Source organism: Pteropus medius, unplaced genomic scaffold (genome assembly GCF_902729225.1).
Source record: "Pteropus medius unplaced genomic scaffold, Ma_sr-lr_union100, whole genome shotgun sequence".
In the NCBI taxonomy this organism is placed as follows: domain Eukaryota; kingdom Metazoa; phylum Chordata; class Mammalia; order Chiroptera; family Pteropodidae; genus Pteropus; species Pteropus medius.
The window spans coordinates 7,513,138-7,521,390 of record NW_024351731.1 but is presented as its reverse complement, the minus strand read 5'-3'; the positions used below and the strand labels follow the sequence as shown (position 1 = coordinate 7,521,390).

Below are 8,253 nucleotides of genomic sequence, written 5' to 3'. Positions count from 1 at the left end.
TCCAACGCCCTCCAGTCCCTCGCCTACTTCCCGCTCGCCCTGGCCAGAGAACTTCTGCAAAGACAGGGTCACCACCCACAATGCCCCTCAACTACCTGTTTCTAATGCTGCTTCTGCTCCAGCACGCTCAGAATCACCTCGCTCCCATCGACTCTAGTGGAGCCGACCCCGGGCGGGGCTCCAAGGCCTGGCTGAATGTAAACAACTGTCCCCAATGGTTTTTTGCCCGCCTTGCCAGAAGGACAGGAACCTGGCCTCTATCTTCAGCACTGCACCCCTAGTGTCCAGGCCAAGCCCTTAAGCTCCCCCCAGGGCCAGGCTTTCTGGAATGTGCGCAGTTGCACATGCTGGGCCCCCCACCTAACCCCATAATGTTTATGAAACAGGTCAGAAAGTAGCGTAGGCCCACACAGACATGCCTCTGGGGCATCGGAGAGGTGACAACAGCAAGGCCCAAGAGTGGCAGGATAAGCTGTGCACTGTGCCAGGTGACATGTGCACAGTGCTGGAAGCCTGGGCGGCCAGTTGCCCCGGGGGCTACGAATGTGGAGTGGGAGGAGGGCTTTCCTGTCCACTCGAGGCACAGCAGTTTCCCACCCCCAAACAAAGGAACGAACTCTGTCCTGTATCCACATCACGGAATGCTAAAACTGGCCTGGGCTCCTGGGCTTCCCTCTGCCGGCAGGGCACAGGCCCCTGGGCCGAATGGGGCGTACCCCACCCCTGGTGATGCTGTGTGGAGTTAGTTCCCCCAGACTGGGACTGCTGGGTCCCAAAATCATCAAGAAAACCTCCCGCAAGTGACCCACTCCCATTCCATTCGAACCCCAGACACCGTCTGTCACGGTCCAGCCACGACAGGATCCAGGGGGCCCCGAAGGTGGGCAAGGCATCAGCTCGGGAGACAGTCGACTACACAACTCAGAGGCGGTGTGACACTGTTCCGTTTTATTGTGATTTGAGTACAACTTTTATACTTTCCATTTTGGCATTTGATTATACTTTGTGGTTAAGATAGCAGGGAATTAAATTTCTGTGGTTAAGCGAAGCAGAAAATCTTATAGTGTATATTATTATTAATATTCGTGATTAACTAGTACATTCTTTTCTCAATCATTAGAACAGGACTACCTGATGGAACAATCTAAACTTTTAATTCCTACATCTATTACGTAAGATACAGTTTGACTTAAGTAAAGGTGATAGATAGAGGTATTCATAACAGCAAATATTGGCTTGTGGGCAGACATTGTTCTTCTTTCTGCCTGAAGAAATCTTTTAATTGCTACTTTATTTATGCTATTATCTAAAGTTGAGGCTGAACCTTTCTCCTAGCTGTTCAAAAGCTTCCTTGGTGCAGTATTGAGGAAAATATTTATAAAAATCAGTTTTACAAAGCTGCTTTCGTAAGCTAAGTTTTTGTTCCTTTGTTTTTTAAGCACCAAGGAGGTTGTGACCTAGCCAGCCTTTCTATAAAATTTAAACTACTATAAAGCACATGAATTACATCTTTATTCACCATTCGTATGCTATCTTCATTATAAGCTCCTGTATAAGGCAGAGGACGATCAGGTAATCTTTTCATACTATTAGCCCCGCTAGATGGATACCAGAGTTTTCCACTTATCCAGTAGGCCACAAAAGGAGGCCCTTCCATAGTAGGCGCAGGCTTATGAGTAAATTTCTTATCCTTTACTAATTTTTCTACTAACTGCGTGAGAACAGGAGTATAAACTGGTTCTAGTAATTCAGCTCGTTATAATTTATTCATAACATCTTTAAGAGGCGTGTCAAAAGGAATTTCTCTTAATAATTGTTCAAATAAAGGGTTTACGCATTCTGGACACGTCAGGGTGATTGGAGCTGATTCCATACGCGGGGAATTTACTATGTTTTCCTCAGAGCCAATTTTGAGGAAATCCACTTGTACAGCGTTTACACTTACTAGAATTTGTGCTACCCAAATTCCCCCTATTAATAGGATCGTTCCTAAGAAACCAACTATCCCTAAACACATGCAACGTCCTCGTTATTGACGACGCATTCCTTGAAGCTTCTGTCCCCTTCTCAGGACCTTGTCACGCAGTAGGGTAGAAAGAGGACGTGGCAACCGTCCACTCCATCCCTGTCGGTTCCCCACTCCCAAACCCATCTTCCGAATCTCTCAGCCTCTGTGAGTCTTCGAAACTGCTGTTAAAGAAAAAAAGAGGAAGTGTGTGTGAAGAAGCGTGACTGTCACACAGATATAAGATAAACATGTGTACTACCATTTAACGATGTCCCCCCAAAAAAATGTCTCAGTTCTAAGCTTAGGAAGCTGTGATGTGACTGTATTTGGAAAGAGGGTTGTTACAGATATGATTAGATTAAGGTTCTTTAGATGAGATCATCCTGGAGGGCCCTAAGTCCAATGACTGGCGTCCTCATAAGAGAAGGAGAAAGAGGTCTGACACGCGCAGAGGGAAAGTCTGTGTGAAGACAGAGGCGGAGAGGGGAGCCATGCAGCCACAAGCCACGAAACGCCGAGGACTGGAGAGGGGCCTGGGAAAGAGGCTCCCTCCAAACCTCCAGAAGGAACCAGCCCTGCCAACACGTTGATTTCAGACTCTGGCCTCTAGCACTGTGGTAGAATAAATGTCTGTCGTTGTATGCCACACCCAGAGTTTGCAGTAATTTCTTCCAGCAGCCCTGGGAAACTAGTACAGTGTGTCAAACAGTTATTTAAGTCATTGACTAATGAGAGAACCAGGAGAGTGGTTATAAGTTCAAAACCTCGAATTTATAGGGAGTGAAGGAATGCTCAAATGAATTTAAAACAGATGGAGATTTGATTATTCCACAGGAAGAAACAATTTAATCTCCACTTGACCAAATTGATTTGCATGTCTATAAAAAAAAACTGTTTGCATTGCTGTTTGTTATCTGCAATTTCCAGAGCTGTAAAATAGCTCAAACAGGGTGAGAGGCAGAGACCTGCCAGAATCAGAATCAGATAACCCGGAGGGTGGGTGGATGCTAAACAATGTGCGGTTTTCCCATTAGAAGTACCAGTAATATATTTTGTTTACTCTGAAGTTTAAATTTTCATCACTGCCTCCCCAACCCTTTTGATTAAAGCAAAGATCTCAAACAAAGATCACTCTGGGCCATAAAACAAGGCTGATCTCCGCCAGCGTGGCTGGGTTATTTGTACTGTCGCAGTGCTCACATATCACATAGGTCACTGTAGGTTTACCTTGCTGGAAGTTTTCATGAGAAACGTCAGATTAGACTTTCCAAAACCTCTGTTATTTGTTATCCCAAAGCTGGAAACACAATTCCTATAATTTGAGCGAATTTCTACGTTCCTAGGCCTGCTAGGAAGTGACCTTCCTGATCACCTGTAAGGTCCAGAATCTGCAAAACCCTATGAGGGTTTTGTAGGCATTGGCTTCATAAAGTCAGCCCCAGTTCCACAGTGTCTGATGGTGCCTGAGTACTAAGCACCCCTGGTGGTGGCAATCTGCAGGCCTGGGGTGCATCACTCATTCCCGAGTATATCTTGGCAAAAAGGAAGACAGACTCCATCGAACCTGCAGAAATGTTTATATTGCTGTGAAAAGTCGGCGGTCTCGGTAAGAGTCTGAGTAGCGGGCTGGAGTGAGTCGGTGAGAATCAGCTATCATCTAAAAAGGTTGCCTTTCAGTTAACAGTCTAATAAATTGATATGGGTTACAGATGTCGACGGTAAAATGGAATTGACTAGGTATTCCGGCACCAAAAACGATGAATTCAGGGGAAAAGAAAGACTTGCAACGCAATCTGTGCAGACACAGTATGCATGTACCCCTCGAGCCCCAGAACACCCACCCCTGGCCAGTATACGTTAGGGTCTCTGTCATACATTTTAGCCCAGGTAGCTTGAGGAGAAACAGGAAGGGCCTCCTTATGTACCCAGGAAACAACGTGAAACAGCATTGACGGTATTCAGGCAAGCGACTCCACAACCTCTCCGTCACCTGCTCACGCGGTCTCATTATCAACTCCTGGGCTGCCAGTCGGGGCTGAGCGGTCCCTGGAGGCTGGGAAAGCCGGCTCAGCCCCAGAGGCGGCCGAAAGGCGTCTGAGCGACAGCAACACAGGCTGCATCCAGAGTCCATCTCTGGAGGGTCGACGGTCGGAAGCACCCAGTTCTGTCCTTGTCTAGGGGCTCGGAGAGTGTCCTTTGTTGAGGACATGGTCTCCCACCTGCAGGGGCCGACTGCAGAGCCTCAAGCTAAACAGATGACAGAAACTCAGTGCAGTGGTTCATTTCTTAACCAACATTTTCAAATGTAAGAGGTCTACTGAGGGTTCCAAATAATAATGCAACTGACAAAGAAAATTGGTTGTCTCTGTGACACACAAAGGTAATAAAACCAATTTTAAAAAACATAGACAATATGGCCATGCCACCCTGAATGTGCCCAATCTTGTCTGATCTCCGAAGCTAAGCAGGGTCGGGCCTGGTTAGTACTTGGATGGGAGACCACCTTGGTATACCAGGTGCTGTAGGCATTTAAAAAAACAAACAAACAAAACGTAGACAAAATCTCTATCAGGGCCACAGTTAAACCTGTTTTCAGAGAAAGCAGTGAATATTACATCTGATTTACAAATATAGACAAATACTTTTTATGCTCGTTAAAAATTATGGAAATTTGTATTGGAAAAAACGACGGTACTTAACATATAATAATCTTGACATAACATACATCAAATTCAAGAATGTAGCAAAAATAGTAATGAAGCGATTTATTCAGTCTGGAGCAGAGCCACGACATCTTCTTTCTGTAAAACTTCACGTGTTGAGTCCGATGTGCGGCCAGGGGCTGGAAACCCTGGCCTTAGAAGGTGCTAGATTGGAATCCGGGAAGTCAGAACCCGCGGGGCTAATGTTGAAATAACACCTGACGTTTGGGCGGGTAAAGCACACAGGCCCCCGGCCCAAGACCTGCCCGGAAAGCGCCAGCAGACGTGGCGGCGAGAACTCCGCGCGGACTGTGACAAAGCCCAGGGTACTTCCGGTGGGGCCTGGGACGTTCACAGCGGTTTACCGGGCAGATGGGACCCGGGGAGGCAGAAGGCTCTCCGGACTGGCTGCTCCTTACGGCTCGGCACGTGGGACAACCCGGCCGGTCCTGGCACCCTTCCCTTCGCGAGGAGGGAGAGCAGACCTGGGTCGGGGAGGCGGTGGGGGCGGGGGAACCCTAGACTCGGAGATGCTCCCGCGAGGAGCTGGGGCCGGCACGGGAGGGACTGTGCAGCCAGCATGGTAAACGGTTCTGCAGTTCCTCAAAATGAGAACTTGCGGCCACACGAGGCTCCGGCGCAAACGCTCCGGGCAGGAAAGGCCACCGCGTTTGAAGCGGCGCGGAGGCAGAAGGGGGGTCACCTTCGGGGAGGAGGTCCGGCAGGAAAACTGTCCTCATCTCGCGTTCTTGGACGTCTGATCTAAGGCTGCCTTGGCGGGGACTTGCGTTTAGCGTTGGCGCCCCATGTCTTTCAGCCACAGCCCTCCCGGAAGGGAAGGCACGTCCAGCTGGATGATTTCTCAAAGGGATCAGTCTGTTTTTGTTAGCTTAGGTTCCTACTGTTCTCGCCAAAGGAGAGGGATGTGGAGGTCGGTTTGCAGCTTGTCTTTGGGCAGATCCCAACGCTCATACTGTGCTCCTGGGGCACTCCTGGGCCTGGCCCGGGAGGTGCTCAGGCCTCCCCATGGGGGTGGCTGGACTGTCCTTCCGAGAGGGCCAAGATGCTCAGGGAACTCTCCCTTTGTGGGTGGGGAGCAGGCCAGAAGCCCTGTGGAGGACTGGGGGGAAGAGGGGCCGAGAGAGGAGTTGCCAAGAGGATAGACCACCCCCAGGAAAGGCGGAGCAGAGCCCTCGAGGTCTGCTGTCCTAAATGCTTCAAGGACGTTGGAGAAGGAGTTTCACCACTCCAGCTGTGACAGCCCAACTTGCCTCTGCTCAAACCAGAAGGACGCGGGCCCACGTAACCTGAAGCCCTAGCTTCATGCCCGGCTGCCGTCAAGGCTCTGCCTCCCCTGTCTCCCTCTGCGGGCCTCGGGGTGCCTTCCTTCCCCATGTGCTCCCTGAGGTCTGCAGTTCGTATAGCCCTCAGCATGGCTGACACACCCAAGACAGCTCATGGTGGATTCGGATTTGCTCCTTGGGGGTACTGCTCCCCAGTTCAACCGCCGTGGGCAGGAGATGGGCCCCGTTAGGTAAAATTTCACAAGGACGACGGTGCCAGCCCCACTGTTACACTGCGTTTATTAAGGGAACTTACACACGAGGGGCATTTTGGGCAACAATGTGGACACGGGCACCCTCTGCACCCCACGGCAGTTGTCCTAGGGTCCTATGGGACAGGGAAGGATGGACAAGATACTGGTGTCACCTGCCCCGATTAAGGGCAGACACCTTACCTACCTGCCTGGGGCCTGGGAGGGGTTGCTGATAGTTTCCAAGGGGTCTCCAGGAAGCGACCTCTGCTCTGACCCAGAGCTAAATGATCGAGCAGGACCAGACACGGGGTCACGCCACGAAGTCTTTCCCCTGCAGATTCCATGACCGCATCAGCTGGGTCGCCCTCCCAGCTACAGGGTGGGGGCAAGGGGTCCTGCACTTAGCACCTCACCAGAACCCCAGAACCCTCGGGACCTTCAAGCCCCGAGATGCACTGGAGAGAAAAGGGCCAGTGCTGGGGATAGGGGTAGCCCACGTGGCCCAGTGGCACGACAGGGTGGGCGTGGTCAGTGGCAGACTCTGGAATAGCTGATGACCTGTGCCCATCCTATGGCCAGGACCCAGCCACTCCCACACTCCCATTTCCTGGAGCCGTGAGAGATAGGAGGTCCCTTTGAATTCCATGAGGGAGAGGGAACCCCTTGGGGACCATTGTCCTGTGTCCCCAGGTCAGGCAGTAGGATGTCTGAGCAGATGCAAATAAGAAGACATAACCGTTCTCACTTGTGTGCCATCAAACTGACAACCACGCTGGGACCTGCACCTGCCCAAAGACTCTGTGGGCTGAGCAGCACAGGATTGAAGGAAGGTGAGGCCCAACTGTTAGTCATTCGACCAAAGCCAGGGGGTGCCCCCGCCCTCACTGGCTTAGTCTCAGGCCACACCTGGGAGAGGAGGCTGCTGGTAGCTGGGCCCTCGCTGGCCCCTCTATGGTTTGAGAAACCGAGGGGACTGCTTATGGTGGGCCAGGCAACAGTGGCCTTTGTGGCTCAGGCTTTGCTATCACCCAGGGGGCTGCCCTCTGGGATCGACACAGAGCCTTAGGTCCTGCCTTGGCCACGGCCTCCCTCTGGGGTCTCCTTCAAGTCCCCCAGCCCTAGGTCTGAGGGGCCCTTTGGGCAGACCCATGAGCCTCAGAGTAGCTGCCATCTGCTGTCCAGCTGGAAGTGCGGACGCCCTGACAGACGCTGGGGCAGAGCCAGCTCTGAGGGGCCCGGCCTGGTGGGCATCCCTGCCCCCGTGGCCAGCAGCCCAAGTCCTGTGCAGCACGTGTGGGAAGGGCGTGCTTGGCGGCTTCTTCCTCTTGTTACTTTGGCCTTTGTCCTGTTTCCTGCGGGGCACCAGTAGGAGGCCTGGAGACTTCAAAGGGCAGTGGCTTCCTTAAACCACCCACCTCCAGCCCTGTCCCCAAGGCCACTCGGCCCCTCTCTCTGAGACCACGCCTGTTCCTCAGGGTCTGGCGCCTCTGGGGCCCTGGGGCCTGGCGTGCCTGGCACACAGGAGCACGTGGGCAGAGGCTCCTTAAGAACCTTTGGTCATTGCCTAATGAGCAGGAGAGTAGGAAGGGACCAGAGGCTCCAGCAGCTCCAGCCCCAGGGTGCGGGGGAGGAGAGCTGGTGGGGGATGAGGATGTGTCAGAGGGGGGAGTGGGAAGGGCATGCCACCCTCACCCCCCACCTCCTCCCTCTAAATCTCCACCCGCCTTGCAGCTTCTGTAGCCCCCAGGCCCCTAAAGGCAAGCAGCCAGGTCAAGCTGCCCCTGCTCTCAGGGCTGGGCTATATCAGAGCCACCTGGGAGACGGCCCACCTGGTGCTTGATGGACTCAGATCAGGAAGCCCCAGAGGTCCCAAAGGCCAAGGCCCAAGGGTCCTTCTCTCCCACTGGGAACTCCTGGTACTCAGCTGGTCCTGCCAAGCGGGCAGGGTGAAGGAGGTGGAAAACAGGCCTAGCCAAGGACCGGAAGCACCAGGGCATCTGTGGAAG

The 8,253-nt window shown here is 52.4% G+C and overlaps 1 pseudogene; it reads left to right on the top strand.

The window, feature by feature from the left end:
• Positions 1-4,417: 4,417 nt before the first annotated feature.
• LOC120588911 (uncharacterized) lies at positions 4,418-4,536 on the top strand (annotated as a pseudogene).
• Positions 4,537-8,253: the final 3,717 nt, after the last annotated feature.